A 24,984-nucleotide genomic window follows, 5' to 3' on the forward strand; every position below is an offset into this window, starting at 1 on the left:
CTTTAAAGAGAACCCAAGGTGGGTTTCTGCAATCAATATTAGGACACAGAGGCGCATTCTGCATACTATCACCAGCCTCTGTGTCCTTATAGTGTGCCCCCAGGCTCCCCCTCCCATGCTCTACTGTCCCCCCTTATAAAAACCACCAGGCTAGCGACATGCAGATTGTCGCTAATTGGTTGTTTACATTCAGGCCTTCCCTCCCCGCCTCTGTAAGCCGATTGGAGGAAGCTTACAGGGGCAGGGAGGGAAGGGACGCGGGGTAAACGGCGCTATACAGGAAGCGGGGGAGCGGCGGTGAGTGGCAGCCTGAATGTAAACAGCCAACTAGTGACAATCTGCGTGTCGCTAGCCTGGCGGTTTTTATAAGGGGAGACAGCAGAGCACGGGGGGGGGGGGGGGGGGGGAGCTGGGGGCACACTATAAGAGGCTGGTGATAGTATGCAGAATGTGCCTCTGTGCCCTAATATTGATTGCAGAAACCCACCTCGGGTTCTCTATAACTTCTTACTTTGCAATGTATTGATTTTTTTTGTTTCCACCTTTCCCTAAAGTTCCTCTTTATTAAGCAAAAGAAAAGGCAAAACATTTATTTTTGTGGCAGAGCTGAATTTGTGTGAAATTGGCTCTCATCCCTAGTGTAAGCACAAGTAGCTGAGAACCCTTTACTAACAATAGAAAAAGTGGAGTCTGGTGGGAGGAAATGAGCTGTGAAGGTCACATCCATTCACAATGCCAATAAACAAGAGCGCTACGTAACAGTTAAACACTTGTGTCCTCTACAGCTGTGCCAAGTGCCCCGGCCGCCCCTGAGCTGCGCTAAAGTGGCTTTGACACGCGTCAGTTGATGCTGTATGAAAAGCTTGTTTAAAGTGGACGCATCAAGCAGACGCTCGGCAAGCTGTGTCTACATGGCCCAAGGATCAATGATTGCTTTAGAAAGTTCTGTCTGAGTTACGTCGCGTCCTCCTCAACAGTTGTTGAACACAAGGCTGCTGAAGTGGAATGACGACGTGTGCTGAATGCTCAGATCTGCCTGTTCCTTCCCTGACAAGTCTACCGAGCCGCTCTCTTGTCTCCCGGAGGGGGAGGACGTGCCATTTAGTTTGGGTTTCAAGGGTGTTAAAGTCTCACCTCACATTACAAAGACCCGCCATTCTTCTCCGGATGTATAAAGAAGTCCAATCAGACCTACAGGCTTACAAATGATTGTTATCAATGTATGGATACGGCTATGGAAACAAGACAACTGAACTTCACTGCAGTTCCTCCCATCATCAGCACCGGTCAATATATAGTTACCAGGCAGGGATGCTCGGATGTGCCTCATCCACAAATTCGGCAATCCGCGTGGTTGCAAAAAAAAATCCGCATTCGGCCCCGCCGCATGCGGATTTTCGTCCGCGTCCACGCAACCACGCGGATTTTTTGCCGTGAATGGCGTAATCACGCGTTGATTCCCGCCCGGAGGCGGATTTTCTTTTAACGTTAATAACAAAGCCCCCATACATGCTACAATCCCCCAAATTGCATGGATTATCGAGGTGATAAGGGCTTTTAAAGACAAATCACCACTGTAAATGGGGCTATTAATTGGTAATAAGTGGTTTTAAAAAGGGATATACGCGTTAAGCAATCAAAGAGGTGAAGGCGAGTTCCAATGGCACTTGGCGGCGAAGGTACCGCTGGAGGAGGATGAGTGGCTGACGCCAAAAAGGCCCCAGAGAGGTTTTTGTAATTTTTTTTTTTTTTTGCAGCAATTAGCAATGACATCGCAGCAGAGTTGTCAGTGGACACGGGCAGTGTGAACGCAGAGTGCAGTGGTGGTAGCGACTGAGTCAGGAGAAGGACTATGCGGGTGGTCAGTTCAGCAGCACAGAAGGACCACGGCAACATACTGGTAGTAGTAGTAGCAGCACAGCCTCATAGTGCTGGCCAAAAAATTAAATGCACCCGGTGACCCGGGCAGTGAGAACGCACACAAAGTGCATTGGTGGAAGCGATTGAGTCAGGAGGAGGAGGACAATGCGGGCGGTCAGTTCAGCAGCACAGAACAGAAGGACCATGGCAACATACTGGTCTGGTGGTAGTAGTAGCAGCACAGCGTCATAGTGCTGGCCAAAAAATTAAATGCACCCGGTGACCCGGGCAGTGTGAATGCAGACAGAGTACATTGGTGGAAGCGACTGAGTCAGGAGGAGGAGGACAATGCGGGCGGACGTGGAGCAGTCCCAGAAGTGGCTGAGGCAATTGAACTCCCTTTCCTCTCACCCCGCGAAACCCTGCCAGACATGTTGCTAGTAATGAATCACTGGATGCAGTGGGCACAGTACAAGGTCACTGAAGGATGCACCAGGCACAGTACAACGGCACTGAAGGATGCAGTGGGCACAGTACAAGGTCACTGAAGGATGCAGTGGGCACAGCAGTGGGCACTGGATATACAACTAGGTCACTGAAGGATGCAGTGGGCACAGTACAAGGTCACTGAAGGATGCAGTGGGCACAGCAGTGGGCACTGGATATACAACTAGGTCACTGAAGGATGCAGTGGGCACAGTACAAGGTCACTGAAGGATGCAGTGGGCACAGCAGTGGGCACTGGATATACAACTAGGTCACTGAAGGATGCAGTGGGCACTGGATATACAACTAGGTCACTGAAGGATGCAGTAGGCACAGTACAAGGTCACTGAAGGATGCAGTGGGCACAGCAGTGGGCACTGGATATACAACTAGGTCACTGAAGGATGCAGTGGGCACAGCAGTGGGCACTGGATATACAACTAGGTCACTGAAGGATGCAGTGGGCACTAGATATACAACTAGGTCACTGAAGGATGCAGTGGGCACAGTACAAGGTCACTGAAGGATGCAGTGGGCACAGCAGTGGGCACTGGATATACAACTAGGTCACTGAAGGATGCAGTGGGCACACAAGGATGTCACACTGTGTAATGAGATGCTTATATGCCAGTGAGCGAGCAGTGGGCACTGGGCACGGCACAAGGTCACTGACAGAATGAATGAACAGCGCTGGCAGAGAGTGGCGGCGCCGGGGGGTGTGACTGGCTGCCTGCAAATAGTACAAGTGTATAACTGTCACTGGAATATACAAGTGAACACTGCAGCTGCACTAACCTGCCTGCCTGCACTACACACAGATAATCCCCACTCCCACTACACTGACTACACTGCAGCACTGAACCTGCCTGCACTACACACAGTTAAATAATCACTAGACTCCCACACTACCACTACACTACACTGACTACAACTAACTACAGCAATCACTCACTGACTTGCTAACTGTGTACAGTATAAGAGCAGTGTTAGCAAAAAAAAAGCTTTGTTTTTAATACAATAAATGCACTTGCTCAAACAACAATGACCTGGAGATAATCCTCTCAGCACCACAGTCTAGCAAGGACAGAGCTTTTCCATCATGGCCGCAGCTTTATATTCAGGAGGGGAGGGCATAGCTCCCCTCCTGTGATTGGTTGCTAGGGCCTGGCTGGGCCCTCTGATTGGCCTGCAATGTGTCACTTCCGCATAGTTTGATGCATCTCCGCTAAGCACGACTTCAGCGCCGGGTTTCACAAGCGTGAATGCGGATTTCTGTCCGCATTCACGCGAAGCCGAAGCAGATTTTCGTGGTTGAAAATCTATTCCCGGCTTAGCGTGTCCGAGGCGGAATGCGTCAAAATGATCGTGAATCCACGCGTAAGCGTGATCACGACCTGGCGGTGAGCACCACTGCTGAAATTTACAGAGGAAAATCAACATACATGTATTAGATACCACTTTGATTTTGGACTAGTTGGTTGATCTGTTGATCATGTAAAGGTCGCCATACATCAGCCGACCAACCAATCAACCAACCATGAAAATTGGTGCTGCCAAGTGCATGCCTGCCCGACAAAGCGACCAATTTTGGGACGAAAATTGGCCGCACGGTCAATCGTGCATGCTGCAAGATGTGGGGCCGAAATTGGGTGGGTGGGTGCGCGGCAGTACGGCAGACGATTTGCGAATGAGTGACGAGACGACGAACCCCCCCGCCGCAATGTATAAATGTAAGATATATTACCAGATATAGCCACAGGGTGGCAGCTTGTTTTAGTAGCAATGGTCTTATTACATCCTGTGTCTGTAAAAGGAAGTTGTGAATAAACTTGTTTGTTATTCTTGCTATGTAACAGCTAAGAGAGCCATTAGCCATGTGGTCTTCTGATTAATATCTGTTTCTCCTGCATTCTACATTGCAGCGCACTAAGAAGCTAGATTACAATAGCCTTTCTAATAATTACAGTTAAAGGTTATGTTATCATCATGCAGCCTGGTAATTTGTGCACATAATATTGGGGTTCCACCAATAACCCTAACATCTTAAAACCCCTGCTGACCTTACCCCCTGATCTACACTGATCTAATCCACTGCCTTTTACTTAGATCTAAAACTCACTACTCCCTGTCTGCTCTAAAAACATTAGCCACAGCATAACTTTGAGGCTGGTTTTACACCTGAACTGTGCATTTGCGGTGCGATGCCTGGCCGCATCAAACCACAATGCACAAAATCACAAACATATGAACCAGCGGGCAACAGGGTCATATGCATAGCGCTCTCCCCCTACCACGTCCCTCACTACCCCTCGCCCAGTAACATGCTCTTGCTGGATAGGAAGTAATTTACAGGTTTCCCCGTCATATGACCGTCATTTTGCGCATGCGCTGCCAACATTTTCAAAATGTATGCGTTGCCCATTGACATTTGCCCATTGACATTATTTCTGCTGTGTCACAGCGGAACTCGGCTGTTAACCTCCTTAGCGGTAACCCCGTGCTAGACACGGGGTAAGCCGCCAGAGGGTGCCGCTCAGGCCCTGCTAGGCCGATTTAAATAATTTTTTTTTTGCTGGACGCAGCTAGCACTTTGCTAGCTGCGCCAGCACCCCGATCGCCGCCGCGCGCCCGATCGCCGCTATCCGGTGCGGCGCACTTTGCTAGCTGCGCCAGCACCCCGATCGCCGCCGCGCGCCCGATCGCCGCTATCCGGTGCGGCGCGCGCCCCCCCCCCCAGACCCCGTGCGCTGCCTGGCCAATCAGTGCCAGGCAGCGCCGAGGGGTGGCCCGGGACTCCTAATGACGTCCCGACGTCAGTGACGTCGGTGACGTCATCCCGCCCCGTCGCCATGGCGACGGGGGAAGCCCTCCAGGAAATCCCGTTCTTTGAACGGGATTTCCTGATCGGAGATCGCCGAAGGCGATCGAAGAGGGCGGGGGGATGCCGCTGAGCAGCGGCTATCATGTAGCGAGCCCTCGGCTCGCTACATGATTTAAAAAAAATAAAAATAAAAAAAAACTGCTGCGCTTCCCCCTGGCGGTATTTTTCATACCGCCAAGGGGGTTAATGCACTGTTGACTCTTCAGCAGCTTGGCGGCAGATCGGGCACTTCCGGCACAACACGGTAAGTGTGCTAGGCCCCATTACCTTATATTGTTGTTGCATTACCCTGCGATAAAATGCAATGCAGGTTTTTAATGCAAGTGTAAAGGGGGCCTTGAATAAAAAAAAAATCTTCAATACAATTTATGGAAATCCTAAAGGAACCTGAAGTTTAAACTTGGTTTTACTTTTGCAAGGAGCACTGAAAGGGTTAAGCATCAGTGTTTACTGTATGGGTAGAGCTGCCTGTAGTCTATTGACAGTTGCTGATAAGAACTAATCAGACACTTTGATCTGGCTAAACAAACACAGAGCAGTACATTTTTTTCAGCAACTATATGTGGAATACATACTTTTCATTGTGTGCTGTGCAAGAGTTTGGTTCTGCTTTACCTTACCTCTTAGGGGTGGATTTCTGGGAAGGCCACCAAGGTCTGGGCCTTGGGCGGCAGCTAGCCAAAGGGCAGCTGGACATGGAAGAGGGAATGCTGCATACGGAAGAAGAGGCTGCAAATGGGAGCAACACATAAGAGAGGGAGTGGCTGCACAAGAAAACTGTAAATAACTAAAGGGGGCTGCTGTACTTGAATGTTAGACATTGAAGAGGGGGGTGCACAGGTTGCTGTACAAGAAAGTTGAAGAAACTTGAAGAGTTTATATGCAAAAATACAAAAGATTTTTATTGAAGACAACACTTGTGCAAAAATATTTATAAAAAGTATCCGTCAGAGAACATTTTCCATAGCAGAGAATGACAAAAATGCATCAGTTGTTAACATCAAGATTAGTGCAGTTGTGCAAATTGAGGCGACAACGTCGACTTGTTTCGGGATAGACCCTTCATCAGGCCTCCACAAATAGAGACAAATCTGTATAGTTAACACATGTTCTTAATAAACATCTGGACAACATGAAGCCAGGTATAACCACTCATCCAATTTTCAGGCACGGGAACCGCACAAGGCAGGAGCTGGAGAGGACTGGTTCCAGTCCTTCAGAACATGCAAGACAATGGCCTCAATTCACTAAGCTTATCTCCTGTAACGTTTCTAGAGTGATCACCATGGTGATGAGGCATGTAGTATTCAGGAAACATTTTACCTCAGGCAAACCTAAAGTTAACTCTTCTGTCTTTAAGTTAACTCTTCAATCCTTAAAATAACTCCAGAATTCTAAAGTTAAAGGAGTTGTCAGGGGAAATAAAGTAAAATGAATGGTACTTACCGGGGGGCTTCCTCCAGCCCCAAGCTCCCATAACCTCCCTCGCCGCAGCTCTGCCCACAGCCGTGGGCCGGAGCTCCGACCCGGTCCCCGGCGATGACGTCAGAGGTCGCTCTGTACTGCACCTGCGCGATCTGCGCTGTCAATCACCGTCACGTGGGCCGGAGCGGACTGTGCAGGCGCAGTAGTTCTGCACCTGTGCAGTCCGCTCCGGCCCACGTGGCGGTGATTGACAGTGCCGATCGCGCAGGCACTCTGACGTCATCGCCGGGGACCGGGTCGGAGCTCCGGCAAACGGCTGCGGGCAGAGCTGCGGCGAGAGAGGTCCTGGGAGCTTGGGGCTGGAGGAAGCCCCCGGTAAGTACCATTCATTTTACTTTATTTCCCCTGACAACTCCTTTAAAGACAGGCGGTTAATTAACTGCGGGTGAAAATAACTACAGAAGAGGTAACTTAACTACAGAGGCGGTAACTTAAGGAATGAAGAGATAAGATAGCTCTCTCACTGTGTGAAGGTAAGTTTTCTCTTGCCTTATTATCTCCAGCATGATCTTAGTGAATTGAGGCCAATATTCTCTACTGCCGGCAAGCATCATGGCGGAGTTACAGGCAGGGCCGGATTTGTGGGCAGGCCTAATAGGCACGTGCCTAGGGCGGAGCCAAGGAAGGGGCGGGTTGACAAGCAGTCAACCAATGTCCAAACAACTGCGGACACCAATCCTCAGAAAAATGCAGTGCTGTGTGTGTCTGCAGCCGCCCTTTGCTCTGCACACAGAAGCATGTTTTTGTAAGTGCAGCAGCTATAGACGTGACAGAAGCAGTGGCTGTATCGCTGCAGCACTGCCGGGCACCTGCTGTCATTGTGTAAAAGGCTGTCCCGCCCCCACTTCCTCCCCCCTGCTTGTGTGCCTGGGCCATGTAACTCAGGAGTTCTGTGTTCAGCAGACAGGAGTGTCAGTAGTCTATAGCTGTCTTTACCATTTCAAACATGCTACAGTTCGCCCCAGTCTGCTCCCTCCACAGTCAGTCACACACAATGATCATCATAATCATTGTGCCCCGATCGCCCTGCTCCCTGCTGTGTGAAGTGGGCGGCTGGCTACAAGTGCAGGGATCAGTAGCGGGCAAAAGCTTCTTCACTGCACCTCATGCTGAAGGACGGCAACGTGGCTGTCCCTGTGTGCAGTGCACGAGTTTCTCCAGAGGCGTAGCTAGGGTTTTCAGCGCCCGGGGACAAAGACTATTAATGCGCCCCCCAAAGTCAAGGTTGCGCGCCGCGCCAAAAAGGGGCGTGGTCACATAATAAATGTGGGCGTGGTTATGGGTGGAGCCAAATGTATATGGAGGTTAGCAGGCTCACGCTCACCCACCCTCCCTCAGTATGTACCTTCCAGGATGTTCCAAGACAAATTCAGCAATCATGAGCCCCCCCCCATCAAGACAAATTCAGCAATCATGAGACCCCCAACATAACCAACTCAGCAATCATGAGGCCCCCAACAAGACAAATTTAGCAATCATGAGGCCCCCAACAAGACAAATTCAGCAATCATGAGGCCCCCAACAAGACAAATTCAGCGATCTTGAGGCCCCCAACAAATCATGAGGCCCCCAACAAGACAAATTCAGTAACCATGAGGCCCCCAACAAGACAAATTCAGCAGTCATGAGTCACATAAATAGACAGCATTTCACATAAATAGGTAGAATGCCCCCTTAATATGGTAGACACCTCTCACCTGGCAGCAGTTCTCCAAAATACACTCAATCTGACGTGGTTCCCCAAAAATAGGTAGCCCCAGGTCTATAGTTGTCCCCAGAATAGGTGGCCAGCAGTATAGATGTCCCCAGAATAGGTGGCCAGCGGTATAGATGTCCCCAGAATAGGTGGCCAGCGGTATAGATGTCCCCAGAACAGGTAGCCAGGGGTAGAGATGTCCACAGAACAGGTAGCCAGGGGTATATGTGCCCAGTATATGTAGGCAGGGATATGTGTGCCCAGTATATGTAGCCAGAGGTATATGTGCCCAGTATATGTAGCCAGGGGTATATATGCCCAGTATATGTAGCCAGGAGAATAATATGTGCCCAGTATATATAGTCAGGCGTATATGTGCCCAGTATATGTAGCCAGGGGTATATATGCCCAGTAGATGTAGCCAGGGGTATATATGCCCAGTAGATGTAGCCAGGGGTATATATGCCCAGTAGATGTAGCCAGGGGTATATATGCCCAGTAGATGTAGCCAGGGGTATATATGCCCAGTAGATGTAGCCAGGGGTATATATGCCCAGTAGATGTAGCCAGGGGTATATATGCCCAGTAGATGTAGCCAGGGGTATATATGCCCAGTAGATGTAGCCAGGAGTATATATGCCCAGTAGATGTAGCCAGGGGTATATGTGCCCAGTAGATGTAGCCAGGGGTATATGTGCCCAGTAGATGTAGCCAGGGGTATATATGCCCAGTAGATGTAGCCAGGGGTATATATGCCCAGTAGATGTAGCCAGGGGTATATATGCCCAGTAGATGTAGCCAGGGGGTATATATGCCCAGTATATGTAGCCAGGGGTATATATGCCCAGTATATGTAGCCAGGAGAATAATATGTGCCCAGTATATATAGTCAGGCGTATATGTGCCCAGTATATGTAGCCAGGGGTATATATGCCCAGTAGATGTAGCCAGGGGTATATATGCCCAGTAGATGTAGCCAGGGGTATATATGCCCAGTAGATGTAGCCAGGGGTATATATGCCCAGTAGATGTAGCCAGGGGTATATATGCCCAGTAGATGTAGCCAGGAGAATAATATGTGCCCAGTATATATAGTCAGGCGTATATGTGCCCAGTATATGTAGCCAGGGGTATATATGCCCAGTAGATGTAGCCAGGGGTATATATGCCCAGTAGATGTAGCCAGGGGTATATATGCCCAGTAGATGTAGCCAGGGGTATATATGCCCAGTAGATGTAGCCAGGGGTATATATGCCCAGTAGATGTAGCCAGGGGTATATATGCCCAGTAGATGTAGCCAGGGGTATATATGCCCAGTAGATGTAGCCAGGGGTATATATGCCCAGTAGATGTAGCCAGGGGTATATATGCCCAGTAGATGTAGCCAGGGGTATATGTGCCCAGTAGATGTAGCCAGGGGTATATGTGCCCAGTAGATGTAGCCAGGGGTATATGTGCCCAGTAGATGTAGCCAGGGGTATATATGCCCAGTAGATGTAGCCAGGGGTATATATGCCCAGTAGATGTAGCCAGGGGGTATATATGCCCAGTATATGTAGCCAGGGGGTATATATGCCCAGTATATGTAGCCAGGGGTATATATGCCCAGTAGATGTAGCCAGAAGTATATATGCCCAGTAGATGTAGCCAGGGGTATATATGCCCAGTAGATGTAGCCAGGGGTATATATGCCCAGTAGATGTAGCCAGGGGTATATGTGCCCAGTAGATGTAGCCAGGGGTATATGTGCCCAGTAGATGTAGCCAGGGGTATATGTGCCCAGTAGATGTAGCCAGGGGTATATGTGCCCAGTAGATGTAGCCAGGGGTATATATGCCCAGTAGATGTAGCCAGGGGTATATATGCCCAGTAGATGTAGCCAGGGGTATATATGCCCAGTAGATGTAGCCAGGGTTATATATGCCCAGTAGATGTAGCCAGGGGTATATGTGCCCAGTAGATGTAGCCAGGGGTATATGTGCCCAGTAGATGTAGCCAGGGGTATATATGCCCAGTAGATGTAGCCAGGGGTATATATGCCCAGTAGATGTAGCCAGGGGTATATATGCCCAGTAGATGTAGCCAGGGGGTATATATGCCCAGTATATGTAGCCAGGGGGTATATATGCCCAGTATATGTAGCCAGGGGTATATATGCCCAGTAGATGTAGCCAGGGGTATATATGCCCAGTAGATGTAGCCAGGGGTATATATGCCCAGTAGATGTAGCCAGGGGTATATATGCCCAGTAGATGTAGCCAGGGGTATATGTGCCCAGTAGATGTAGGCAGGGATATGTGTGCCCAGTATATGTAGCCAGAGGTATATGTGCCCAGTATATGTAGCCAGGGGTATATATGCCCAGTATATGTAGCCAGGAGAATAATATGTGCCCAGTATATATAGTCAGGCGTATATGTGCCCAGTATATGTAGCCAGGGGTATATATGCCCAGTAGATGTAGCCAGGGGTATATATGCCCAGTAGATGTAGCCAGGGGTATATATGCCCAGTAGATGTAGCCAGGGGTATATATGCCCAGTAGATGTAGCCAGGGGTATATATGCCCAGTAGATGTAGCCAGGGGTATATATGCCCAGTAGATGTAGCCAGGGGTATATATGCCCAGTAGATGTAGCCAGGGGTATATATGCCCAGTAGATGTAGCCAGGGGTATATATGCCCAGTAGATGTAGCCAGGGGTATATGTGCCCAGTAGATGTAGCCAGGGGTATATGTGCCCAGTAGATGTAGCCAGGGGTATATATGCCCAGTAGATGTAGCCAGGGGTATATATGCCCAGTAGATGTAGCCAGGGGTATATATGCCCAGTAGATGTAGCCAGGGGGTATATATGCCCAGTATATGTAGCCAGGGGGTATATATGCCCAGTAGATGTAGCCAGGGGTATATATGCCCAGTAGATGTAGCCAGGGGTATATATGCCCAGTAGATGTAGCCAGGGGTATATATGCCCAGTAGATGTAGCCAGGGGTATATGTGCCCAGTAGATGTAGCCAGGGGTATATGTGCCCAGTAGATGTAGCCAGGGGTATATGTGCCCAGTAGATGTAGCCAGGGGTATATGTGCCCAGTAGATGTAGCCAGGGGTATATGTGCCCAGTAGATGTAGCCAGGGGTATATATGCCCAGTAGATGTAGCCAGGGGTATATATGCCCAGTAGATGTAGCCAGGGGTATATATGCCCAGTAGATGTAGCCAGGGGTATATATGCCCAGTAGATGTAGCCAGGGGTATATATGCCCAGTAGATGTAGCCAGGGGTATATGTGCCCAGTAGATGTAGCCAGGGGTATATGTGCCCAGTAGATGTAGCCAGGGGTATATATGCCCAGTAGATGTAGCCAGGGGGTATATATGCCCAGTAGATGTAGCCAGGGGTATATATGCCCAGAGTAGGTAGCCAGGTGTCCCCCTCCCTGCCTCCCCAGCAGGAGGGGAGCAGCGCAGAGAAGAGGGAGAGCTGCTCTCTCTCCCTCGCTGTCCCCTCCATTAATGTCCGGGTGCTGGCAGCGGCGGGCGGAACTTACCTCCGTCTCGTCGCAGCGCGGATGGATCTGCCGCTACTCTGGTCTAGTCCAGACCAGAGCAGCGGCTGCGGGATCCGAACTTCCGGCCGGCGCTGGAGCGAGACGGAGGTGAGTCCCGCCTGCTGCGCCAGCACCCGGACAATAACGGAGGGGACAGCGATGGAGGGAGGGAGAGCCCTAAGGTGAGAGAAGGGGGGGAGATGGCCCCCTTTTCCACCGTCCGCATAGCTCTCCCTCTTCTCTTCTCTGCGCTGCTCCCCTCCGCAGAAAAAAAAAAAATCAGCTCAGCTGGGCGCCCTTAGGGACCCGGCGCCCGGGGGCACTTGACCTACCCCGACCCCCCCTAGCTCCGCGCCTGTTCTCTTGTGCATGTGCAGTCATTCAGGTGGAAACAGACAGCGTGGAAGGAGAGGGACTGGGAGACGAGATTCAGATGGGAGGGGGAGAGGTGAAGACAAGCTTTGGAGTGACTGAGGACAAAGGTCAGAGGAGAAAGAAGCATCATAAACTTGCGTCCCAGGCTGATGTGTATGTTACTTCTGTTTTCTGTGTGATCCTGTCTTGTGTGTGTCGCTCCTGTCCTGTGTGTGTGTTGTCACTCCTGTCCTGTTTCCCTGTATGTATTGTCACTCCTGTCCTCTCAGTGTGTTGTCAGTCCTGTCCTGTGTGTGTTGTCAGTCCTGTCCTGTGTGTGTTGTCAGTCCTGACTTGTATGTGTTGTCACTACTCTGTGTGTGTTGTCACTCCTGTCTTGTGTGTTGTCACTCCTCCATTTGTGTTGTCACTCCTTTCCTGTGTGTCACTACTCTGTGTGTGTTGGCACTCTTGTCCTGTGTGTGTGTTGTCACTCCTGTCCTGTGTGTGTGTTGTCACTCCTGTCCTGTGTGTGTTGTCACTCCTGTCCTGTGTGTGTTGTCACTCCTGTCCTGTGTGTGTGTTGTAACTCCTGTCGTGTGTGTTGTCACTATTGTCCTGTGTGTGTGTTGTCACTCAGAGGAGCTTACAATCTAATCCCAGCCATCATGTCACTAATTGTCCCCAGAGGAGCATACCTGCTGTCATATCACTACCTGCCTAATCCCTGCCATGTCACTAAATGTCCTCAGAGTATTTTATATTCTAATTCCTGCTGTAATGTCACTAACTACCCTGCTGTATTATAGGGGGGCACTTACTTTAGGGGGGCACTGTTGGTTGGGGGGGGGAGGGGGCGGTCTGGCGATAGTTGGCCTTGGGCGGTAAAAAGTATAAATCCGGCCCTGGTTACAGGTATTCTGCAAATCAACAAGACTTCTCTATTGAGGACACATCTGGTGAAGCTCTGAAAACAATAGCCATCAACGCAACAAAATTCAGCATGGCCAAGAACATTTTTCAACAGAGTTGGGTAAGAAACTCAGGGGTTCCCCATGAAAACTTATAATGAGAGGGCTATATGGAGGCCAAAGCAGGTCATCTCAGTGCCGGCCTCGTAGCGACTGAGTTGGGTGCCGCAGTAGCAGCAATGCTATAGTACGCAGCCAGTACAGGGTAATTTGGGGGTTCCTGATGCAGCCCGAATTACTTATCCTCTCTGAGTTGCTATGCTATTAACCACTTAACATCTCAGTCGTTTTCAGCTTATGCATCCGAGCAATGTTCACCTCCCATTCATTAGCCTATAACTTTATCACTACTTATCACAATGAACTGATCTATATCTTGTTTTTTCCACCACCAATTCGGCTTTCTTTGGGGGGTACATTTTGCTAAGAGCCACTTTACTGTAAATGCATTTTAACAGGAAGAATAAGAAAAAAAATGAAAAAATTCATTATTTGTCAGTTTTCGGCCATTATAGTTTTAAAATAATACATGCCTCCATAATTAAAACCCACGTATTGTTATTGCCCATTTGTCACGGTTATTTCACCATTTAAATTATGTCCCTATCACAATGTATCGCGACAATATTTTATTTGGAAATAAAAGAGCATTTTTTCCGTTTTGCATACATCACTATTTACAAGCTTATAAAAAAAAATAGAGAGAAATATTTCATCTTTACATAGATATTTAAAAAGTTTAGACCCTTAGGTAAATATTTATGTTTTTTTTTTTTTTTATAGTAATGTTTTTTTTTGTTTTTTTTTATTAAACATTTTATGTGGGCATTTTTGGGAGGGTGGGATATAAAAGTGTTTAATTTGGGGAAATATTGGTGTATTGTAATGTTTTTGAGGATTTTCTTGTAGTTTTACTTTTTGGCCACAAGATGGCAATCTCGATTTTTTTTACATGACGTCACTCTAAGCGTACAATGTACGCTTAGAGAGACACAGCTTCAGAAAGAGCGAAGCTTCCAAGAGAAGCTGTCGCTTTTTCAGCGGGGGAGAGGAATCAATAATCGGGCTCCATAGCCCGATAAATTGATTCCGTGGCTACCGACTCCACGGCCGGGAGTGCGCGTGCACGCGCGCGATCGGCCGCGGGAGCGCGCCTGTCCTCCTTGACGTTTTTATACGTCAAGGAGGACAAAGTGGTTAAGAGGGGGAATAGTGTATAGTATTCAGTGGTGAATCGCAGCGCATGTATAGAAACATCAGATAGTGCAGTCTATGGACTGCCTAATGTCCCTGGGATCGAGTTTCCAGAAGCGTGGATGAAAGCGCGCATATGGAGCTGATTCCTTAGGGCCTGAGCCCACTGACGCAGTTGTGTCCACTTTTCAGTTACACTTCAATGCTACAGATGCTGAAAAGCGGAGAGAAGCGGACACAAACGTGCTGGTGGGCTCAGGCCCTTATAACTTCTGCTGCCTGTGCTGATAGTGTGGGTTTTATTTTTTTACTTCCAGACACTACAGATGACATCTTTGTTTACAGGCAAAGAAAGAAGGACAAAAACTGTTTTTATTTACTAAAACGTAATTATGCCCTGCCTGGAGATTTCACATCAAGCAGATCACACACAGCCTCCATCCTCTCTGATGAAAAGAGGTGCTTCGTGACTCATTAGGAGTGGGAATAAAGGGAACTCTCCATCTTCACGTGGAGGAGGGAGGCATTATCTGACAAAATGCTCTCTCACAACGGGCCCATCGAGCCCACGGAATTGTTTGATGTGCTCTTGCGAGGCAGCCATTTCATTGCCGAGATGGAATGCAAATAAAGATTCTACTACTAAGTTGATCTCTCCTCTAGCCTCTCCTCTCAACACGCTATGTGACTGAGCAACTGAGGTGTTTTTAACAAGGTATCGGGTCCAACAATGGGATGCAGTCGTCTGTAGCAACCATATACAGCACTGTCCCTAGTATCCGGCTCTGGCGGGAACCACCTGATGCCAGAGACATGTGCTTGCTGGTTGCTTGAGCAACGGCCGAAAAAGCACAAACCTCCCCCTCGTGGATGATAGAATACTCACCAACCCTTCAGCAATGTCCTGTAGCTCCTAGCTGGATCCTGATGGTTTTCCATTGTCCTCCCTTTACTGCTCCCAGTGAGTCACTGGACCCGGGTCACGTGACGCTGGGAGCTGTGCACGGACCTCGGAAAGCCACTAGGAGCTAAAGGACATCACTGGAGATTAGGTGAGTATTTTGTGGCCGGCAAAGCCCCCCCAAAACAGTCCCCGTTACTCTCTCAGGCATTCCGGTTAGTTGAGACTACCAGTTGCCCCAGTTCCGGATAATTGGGACTTTGCTGTACCGCCTTTCCCTAGTCTAGCGTTGTAAGCACAAGGAAGGATTACAGAGGTTTGGGTGCCTAATCCTGCATCAACTCAGAATTATTTGCATCTTACCCCTACTATAAAACCTGCATTTGTCTGTTAGTGCATCGTACCGGTATGAGCTACAATGGGGCCCTGGGGCAAAAGTAGCATTGGGGGGAACACTGACCCCCCCTCCTGCCAACCAAACAATCCCTAGAGCCTGTGAGCCAGCTGCCAGACCCGATCTAACCCCCCCTCCCCATCACACAATATCATTAGGTGTCCATCATACATCCCCTAAATAGCATTTTTGGGGTTCCAAATTATTAACTTCCTTTTCCTATACAGAGTAAACATTCCCACTGTCATGGATCACCAAAGCTGGAGGAGGGGCACCTTGGGGAGCCCCCAAAGGCTTTGGGGATCTGGGGTAATTGCCCCCTTTGCCTCTATGGAAGCATCGGCCCTGCTGGGGATGTCTTAGGGTTAGGTATAACTGAGGGTCCTTAGGGTTAGGCATCAGCGATGGTCCTTAGGGTTAGGCATAGGGCTTGAGGGGGGGGGGGGGGGGGGGGCTTTGGTTAGGGTGTTCAACTAACACTGGAACCCTTTTTAAATGTATGCACATTTTGCACCTAGCTGCAATAATGGTCCAGCCAATAGTAGTTGCTGGTGTGACCAGATTGTTCACAAATCCACTGGACAACAATAGCTGCAACAGCCATTCTGGATTCCTAGCTGCTACAAATCCCTTAATGCGACACAACCTTAAACATGTCGATTAACATGCCTGTCGCAATTGTGTCCCCTGCTGTTGTACCCCTCTCTGTCTCACCCTTGGTGGGCCGCCTCAATTGCCTTTCACTGGTAATTCCCTACCGTCATCGTTCAGGATCCATCTGACTGACTACTGTTTAAATTGTGTTCCCTCCAGTTCCTCCGCTTGGCCTTTTCCAATAAAAATGTCATTTACAGGCAGCGTACAAGGATTTAAGAGTCCTGCGAGGCGGATTTAAATAAAGGGCGCTGGGCCGAGCACATAACAAGCGGAGTAATTCAGAAAGCCAATGAAAGGGAGGGGAGGTGAGGTTGTGTGTGGTCATCCTGTGTTTACTGTCACCGAGTGGGTTGTAGCCTTATTCTTAAATTACTATAGTGTCATTTTATAAGGCAATTTCTGGCACAGACTGGGCTTCACGCCGTTTCTCTTTAAGATGGAATAGGCTTACCTCCCTGCATTATTTCCAGGTAACAGATCACAACAGGCCGGGTATTGTATTGTTCATGAATGCACAATGGCCTCTCGGTTCTGGAGAGATTCCCCCGCTTCTATCTATGTAATCAATATTCGCCTGCTGTGTGTGTAAGTGTCCAATTACACCATGAGAGGACTTTAGATTGGTGACTGGAGCTCCCCAGCGTACACCTCTCCTATCCAACATTCTGTTGTATGTGAATCGCCTGCTATCATTCATATGTGCCTTTCTGCACGGCGGTCTTAAAGACACCCTGTCGCGGTTCCAAGTGTAGGAAATCACTACTGGATCTTGACAAGAGAAGAGTGTTTACCCAGAACACTGTTGTGGTTGCTTAAAGAGTACCGGAGATGAAATTCGGGTCAAAAAGAAGATACTGACCTAAGAAGAGGGCAGTTGCGTAACTAGAGTGGGAGCAGCCACTATGAGTGCAGGTGGGCCCAGAGTGGTGAAGGTGCCCCAACTACTAAACCGTCACTTCCTCTGATACTCCAGACCTTCTCAGCCAATGACTTGTCCTCCTCAGCCAATGCCATGTACTCCTTAGCCAATGCCATGTCCAGTAACAATTGGGTCCTAGGGCAAAATTAGCCTTGGGGCCCCCCAACAGACGCCCACAACCAAAAAGCGTCATTAACCACTTAACATCTCAGTCGTTTTCAGCTTATGCATCCGAGCAATGTTCACCTTCACCTCCCATTCATTAGCCTATAACTTTATCACTACTTATCACAATGAACTGATCTATATCTTGTTTTTTCCGCCACCAATTAGGCTTTCTTTGGGGGGTACATTTTGCTAAGAGCCACTTTGCTGTAAATGCATTTTAACAGGAAGATTAAGAAAAAAAATGAAAAAATTCATTATTTGTGAGTTTTCGGCCATTATAGTTTTAAAATAATACATGCCTCCATAATTAAAACCCACGTATTGTAATTGCCCATTTGTCACGGTTATTTCACCATTTAAATTATGTCCCTATCACAATGTATCGCGACAATATTTTATTTGGAAATAAAAGAGCATTTTTTCCGTTTTGCATTCATCACTATTTACAAGCTTATAAAAAAAAAATAGAGAGAAATATTTCATCTTTACATAGATATTTAAAAAGTTTAGACCCTTAGGCAAATATTTATGTGGTTTTTTTTTTATAGTAATGTTTTTTTTTTTTTTTTATTAAATATTTTATGTGGGCATTTTTGGGAGGGTAGGATATAAAAGTGTTTTATTTGGGGAAATATTTGTGTATTGTAATGTTTTTCTACATTTACTTGTAGTTTTACTGTTTGGCCACAAGATGGCAATCTCAAGTTTGTTTACATGACGTCACTCTAAGCGTACAATGTACGCTTAGAGGGACACAGCTTCAGAAAGAGCGAAGCTTCTGAGAGAAGCTGTCGCTTTTTCAGCGGGGGAGAGGAATCCGTGATCGGGCTCCATAGCCCGATACATTGATTCCGTGGCTACCGAATCCGCGGCCGGGAGTGCGCGTGCACGCGCGCGATCGGCCGCGGGAGCGCGCCTGTCCTCCTTGACGTTTTTATACGTCAAGGAGGACAAAGTGGTTAAAGGGCCTTTATTGCAGTCAAATTTCCCTCCTGGGCCCCCTGAGCAGGCTACTGACCCCCCCCCCCAATCACCTCCCAACTTACCAGACTCTGCAGAGTCCCTGGGGAGCAACAGTTAAGATGGGGAGGGACACCTTGGGGGCCCCTACAGGCTCTGGGGTCCTGGGACAATTGCCCATTTTTTCCTATGGTAGCTCCAGCCCTGGTAGGGGTGTAACTACAAATCACTGGGCCCCCTTGCAAAACTTTGGATGGAACACCCCCCCCCCCCCCCTTGCTTCCTGCACAGGTAAACTTAGAACCAATGTTATTCATTATTATTTATTGGCTAGTGCACACTTGAATATGTTTTCCCCATGCAGATAAAACACACAGCAGTGAGGCACTGCAGGCGTTTTCTCTATCAACTACATTAACTTATGTGATAAAACAAGCATGTTGTCACACATACAGACACACATGGCATGCCGAAAATGCATACAGAAAACCCATAGGCAAATGCAGGGGGGGATAACAGCTGCCCAGAATCCCCCCCCCCCCCCCCCCCCCCTCAGACCAGGGCCAGTGCAGAGTCTGGGAACAGGCACAAGTTATATCTGTTACACCAGAATATCTGCAGGCATCCTGCAGCTCACAGCACTGCCCCCTTGGAGAACTAAACAGAGTCAAGTATGAGCACAGCCCTGTGCCCTGCTGTGTGAATGCTTCACTTTCCCCTTCATTACCAATGTGAGCTGTCCTCATTATTATCTGTATCCAAACTGCTTCTGATATATCCTGTTGTCGATCGGGAGTAGATCGGACATTTAGAATATAATTGTCAGATCCTGTCAGTCGGACAGGAAATTGCATTATGTGTACCCAGCATAATGTCCTACCATATTATTATTCTGTATTGTGCGTGGCTGAGGGAGACCTTTCAGGAATCCCCCCCTTGAAAATCCTGGATTTGCCCCTGAAACCGGCAGACGAGTGTACTCCAATCCTCAGCTTATTACACTCACTCTGTCCTCCTCTGATGGGGCAGAACTGGCTCTGCAAACTTCTCCAGCATCACTACAGTACAGAGCACTTGGGGAGGGGTAGAAAGCTGGACATTGTACACAAGAGCCTGCGGCACACTGCATAGTTATGGTCTACAAATCTTTGTTTACAAAACTTTGTATGATTCGTTATTAGTGGCTGAGCAGATGCAGTCATTAGAACAATTGTGCAGAAAGCTTTTTCTCTTTGCACCCTTAGTTATCAGTTTCTCAGGACAGGGGAAAGAAACATCTACCCTCACTGGGACCCTACGGCTGCATCCCTTGCAGGGTCTATTGTTACGCTGTAGAGCACCAAAATACTACACAGCACTTTACCAATACAAAATACCAATCACAGTAATGAGTTCTTACAGCAGAAATAAACCGATAGCATGAACTTCCCTCCTATGTCAAATAAGACAAAACTATAACGCATTACCTCAAGGCCTTGGAAAGAGCTATGCAAAGTATTATCCTTTGTCAGCCAAGCATGGACCCACATCCACCCATTCATAGCACACCCTTAATTTTACCATCAATAATTCCAACTTGCATATAGCAGTTTCAGGATATTATGGACTTTTTCACTGCAAGGTACAGAATTATAGGACTGTATAAATGTGGGGCTTTTTGGAGTAGCCACTCAGGGCATTTACTTAAAGGAATACTATCGATGTATGCATTTATTTTTAAATGCTGTATGTTGTAGCACACATTAGGGCAAGTGCTAGGAGCAATTTGATTCCTCACACAGCTGTTCCTCTCAGCTGTAAAATCTTCTGTCAGTTTTGGCGTCAGTGTTGGATACAAAATGTATCTAATACTGACGGCTCCCAGAGGGCTAGACCATGTCTCTGCAAAGGGGAGTTGCTATCAACTCCTCAGTTTATAGTTTAATTATCACCTTGCTGAAAGAATATTATTGATATGGTGGTAAGGGGTTAAAGATTCTAGCAATGTGTGTTTATTATCTTTGCTTCTCTTGACTGATAAAGATACTAATACTGCTAATGGTAATACTGCTAATACTGCTAATGACAGTGGTCTGCCCCTCTCAGCAGCTTGTAAAGTGGAGCCTGGAGTGAATCACCACAAGCAGGCAGCCAGTCTATGTGTAAACACAGACTCCTGGTATAGCTAGTTATATTCCAGCAATATTCCAGCTCATTTAGTTACCTGTTACCACCTCAGATCAGCCTATTTCTCCTCATGTCTCCTGCATGCTGTGAGTGACACAGTTAAATATATTTGTGAGCTGTGTGACAGAGTAACCAAGCAGCTCAGGGTGACCCAAACTACTATGAGCTGTGTGAGAAATGAATTTTTAAGCAGGGATAGCGAGAGAGAGACCTGGGTGAACAAATAAAGTGCCCCTAGCACTAGTGGTAATGTGTACACTAATATAGAGTATTAAAAAAAAAAGTTGTTTCAATCGATAGTATTCCTTTAAGCTATGGAGAAGCAGAACCACCTCATTTTATAATGGGCTAAAAGCAACATAAAAGCCTGCTACAAAAAGAAATTCAAAGAACCATATTGCCTCCTTAAAATAATAATAATAATTACAGCACTTTCAGCATCGGCTCAAAAATCAAGTCCATAATGGCTTACTTGAGGGCAGTAGGTGGAACCATCTAAATAATTTCTTTATTTTCGCAAAGTAAACATGAAATAATATTAGAACAGGGGTCTCAAACTCGCGGCCCGCAGGCCATTTGCGGCCCTCGATACAATATTTTGTGGCCCTCACCGGCAAAAGCTTCCTTATAGTTCGCTTCAGTGCTTCCAAGTAATCCGCCGCATCCCCGCCGCTAAACGAGGGCTGCAGAGCCGCCAAATCGCCCGGGGGGCAATCCGCCGGCATTTCCTGGAAGGGGCAGAGCTTTCAGCTTTGCCACTCCTGACGTCAATCGCTGCACGGATCGCCGCCTCTCCCCGCCCCTCTCTGTGAAGGAAGAGTGAGAGGGGTGGGCAGAGGCGGCAATGCGCCGCGATTGTGAAATTCCTTATGCGGCCCAGCCTCATCCTGACTTTGCCTCCTGCGGCCCCCAGGTAAATTGAGTTTTAGACCCCTGTATTAGAACAAGGATTTATACTTACCTGAGAATGGGAGCGTATATAGCACAAGTCTTAATGAACTGTGCATGCGCAGAGCGCTCCTGCCATCAGGGTGATGCGCATGGCTTTGACGGGCTCAGTCGGGGACTTTACCGGGGCTGACAGCGGCGCAACAAGACTGTGAGGATGGCAAAGGAGCAGATGGAATATAGGGGGCTGGAGGAAGCGGCAGGTAGACATAAATCCTTAAATAGAAACCGTGACCAAGAATTGAACTTCCTCCCAATCAGTAGCTGATGTCCCCTTTCCCATGATAAATCTATTCCTTTTCACAAACGGATCATCAGGGGCCTCTGTATGGCTGATATTGTGGTGAAACTCCTCCCAAAGTGTGATGTCAGGACCATGGTCCAGACAGTTTCCTGTCTGTTAACCTCGTTGCATTGTGGAAAATAACAGCTGCTTACAGCTGGGTCCAAATACCAAAAAAAGCAAGCAGCATCTCCTTCCACAGACATCACCTGCAAGCAGTAAAAATGTCACCATGTGGTAAATGTCAGAATGTAAATCAGGGAAAGGAAAGATTTTACAATGGCCATAAATCATTTATATATAATTGTAAAAGTGAAGCATTTTTTTTGACATTATTTCCATTGGGGTTCCTCTTTAATACCCATCATCAAACCTAAGTATGATTTGCATAGCTCCACCTACAGCCCTGTATTATTGACTGCTGTTGCCTTTCATGTAGGGTTTAAACTTTTAACAAAGGTCAAACCAGTATGTAAAACAGTAAGGAGTCTATGATCCTGGCCACCCGTGGTGTGTGCCCCAAGTGCCTGCAGCCCTGAATCGCTTTGATTCTTGCCAGGAGAAAAGCACAACATAAACAGTTTGTATCTTGTATAGACTTGGTTTCAGGAACGATGCTAGCCCCAAATATCAGTGGCAATTACCAAGAAAGGTTAGATAAACTGGGTTTATTTAGTCTAGAGAAAAGACGCCTTAGAGGAGATCTAATTAACAACATGTATAATGCGTCAGAGGGCAATATAAAAGCTTGGCGGATTAGCTTTTTGTCCCTAGGCCTTCTCAAAGGACTAGAGGACATGATCTGCACATGGAGGAAAAACGCTCTAGACATTTATTTAGGAAAGGGTTCTTTACAGTAAGAGTGTTTAAGATGTGGAATGCATTGCCACAGGAAGTCGTTATGGCAAATTCTGTACCTGCATTTAAAGGGAGCTTAGATGATTTCCTTGCTTTAAAAGACATCGATGGCTACAATTACTAGGTAATGCCTAATGATGTTGATCCAGGGATATTATCGGATTGCCATCTGGAGTCGGGAAGGAATTTTTCCCTATTGGGGATAATTGGACCATGCCTTGTAAGGGTTTTTCGCCTTCCTCTGGATCAACAGGGATATGTGAGGGAGTAGGCTGGATCAAGGCAGCAGGTGAACACAGCTCCACTCCACCACTTCTACTGCAGTGCTCGACCCAGGTTAGCAAGACCAAGGATACAATACAGAGGAAATGGTCCGCACTTATCAGATTAAAGCAACCTTTATTGAGGACATATCCCAATTAAAACTCGACAGGCATCATGGCTGACATGTTTCGGACTCAACTGTCCTTAATCATAGCACCAAGGACAGTTGAGTCCGAAACATGTCAGCCATGATGCCTGTCGAGTTTTAATTGGGATATGTCCTCAATAAAGGTTGCTTTAATCTGATAAGTGCGGACCATTTCCTCTGGAGTAGGCTGGAGTTGTACTTTGTTCTCTAGGTGAACTCGATAGACGTATGTCTTTTTTCAACCCAAATAACTATGTAACTATGTGCCACGGATCTATTCTGGGATGCCCTGGATGTCCTCCAGGCAGCGGGTTGCAGTGTAGTGGATGCATAGTGTAATGGTTAAGGGCACATCACCCAGCATACCCCATAGAGGCACCACAGCATCCAGCCTGCCCCATAGTAACCATAGTACCAAGCATGCCCCCATTGATGCACCACAGCTTCCACGATGTCCCCATAAAGGCACCACAGCTCTCAGCACCTCCCCCCCCCCCCCCCCATAGAACTGTGGAGCCTCTATTTGGGCATGCTGGAAGCTGTGGCTGGTGTGCCTCAAAGTGCCCCGGATCTCTCAGTATCCTAGCAACACCCCTGCTTAGTTTTGGGAGTTTGCTAGAAGTTATGATCTGCAAATCTGTTCTAACAAGGCAGTTGTCTATTTCATTGATTACATTACGTTTTCCTTTATCTCACTACACAAACTTCTGTAGCATTATTATTATTATTATTGATTTATTAAGCACCAACATATTCTGTGGTGCTGTACAAAGTAAGAAACAAACATGGGGTACATAATAATACTAGGGGAGGTAGGAGGTGCCCAATGTATCAGTAATCTGGTAAATAGATAAGAAGATCTTACCTTAACCACTTGAGGACCGCGGTGTTAAACCCCCCTAGTGACCAGGCCATTTTTACTTAATTGGGCCACTGCAGCTTTAAGGCCAAGCTGTAGGGCCGCACAACACAGCACACAAGTGATCCCCTCCCTCCTTTTCCTCCCACCAACAGAGCTTTGTGTTGGTGGGGTCTGATCGCCCCCACATTGTTTTTGTTTTTTGTTTTTTTATGCATATTTATGCAATTTATTTTTAAATAAAATTTACTTTTTTTTTTCTTTACATTACCCTTTCTCCCTTCCTGTCATAGGCCTATGAGAGCCGATCGCTCTCCAATGGGCCAGGGGGACAGCTGTGTCACATGGCTGTCCCCAGTACAGCGCTACTGCAGATCACAGCGCTGTACAAAGTAATTAGACGGTGGTTTCGCCCTCTAACAGTCTCCCAAGAGGCTATCACCGCTCGGAGACTGAAGGCGGGGCGGAGCCCCGTCTTCCGAGCAGGAGATGCGCGCGCAGCCTGTGCGCGATCTCCTGCCAGCCCCATAGAAGTCCGTTCACGCCAATCAGTGTGGAGCGGTCCTGGAGCTGCCGCACTGCTCACGCCAATTGGTGTGGAGCAGTCGGCAAGTAGTTAATGATGTCAAATTCAAGAATGCAAGATTTCCGTTAAGAGTATCAAGTTTTTTATTATGCACATCAGAAAATGCGTTTCGCGGTTACAAACCACTTCATCAGGTCAAGTTCAAGTGCCTTAGGGTGAGATCAAGTGTAATTCGCCCTGAGCGTGTTGTCTGATGTGCATCCATTTTCCCATTGCCTGCCACCACCCCTGCGTGTATCCGGATCCATATGCGTTCTGTGAAAATGTAGTAGGAAGTTTTAGATGATGCGTGTGTTTGCCATACAGGTGGCAGCCATTACTTCTGAGCTTAGTAGGAGGTTTTAGATCATGGGTGTGTTTGTCAACAGCTACCCTCCCTCACAGGGGTGTCGTC

At 47.7% G+C, this 24,984-nt stretch overlaps 1 protein-coding gene across 3 annotated transcripts in view; it reads right to left on the minus strand.

Annotated features, from left to right (window-relative positions):
- ST6GALNAC5 (ST6 N-acetylgalactosaminide alpha-2,6-sialyltransferase 5) overlaps window positions 1-24,984 on the minus strand; it is a 379,731-nt gene that overhangs the window by 220,435 nt on the left and 134,312 nt on the right. The window lies entirely within an intron of this gene.

The sequence above is a fragment of the Hyperolius riggenbachi genome, chromosome 6 (genome assembly GCF_040937935.1).
Source record: "Hyperolius riggenbachi isolate aHypRig1 chromosome 6, aHypRig1.pri, whole genome shotgun sequence".
In the NCBI taxonomy this organism is placed as follows: Eukaryota; Metazoa; Chordata; class Amphibia; order Anura; family Hyperoliidae; genus Hyperolius; species Hyperolius riggenbachi.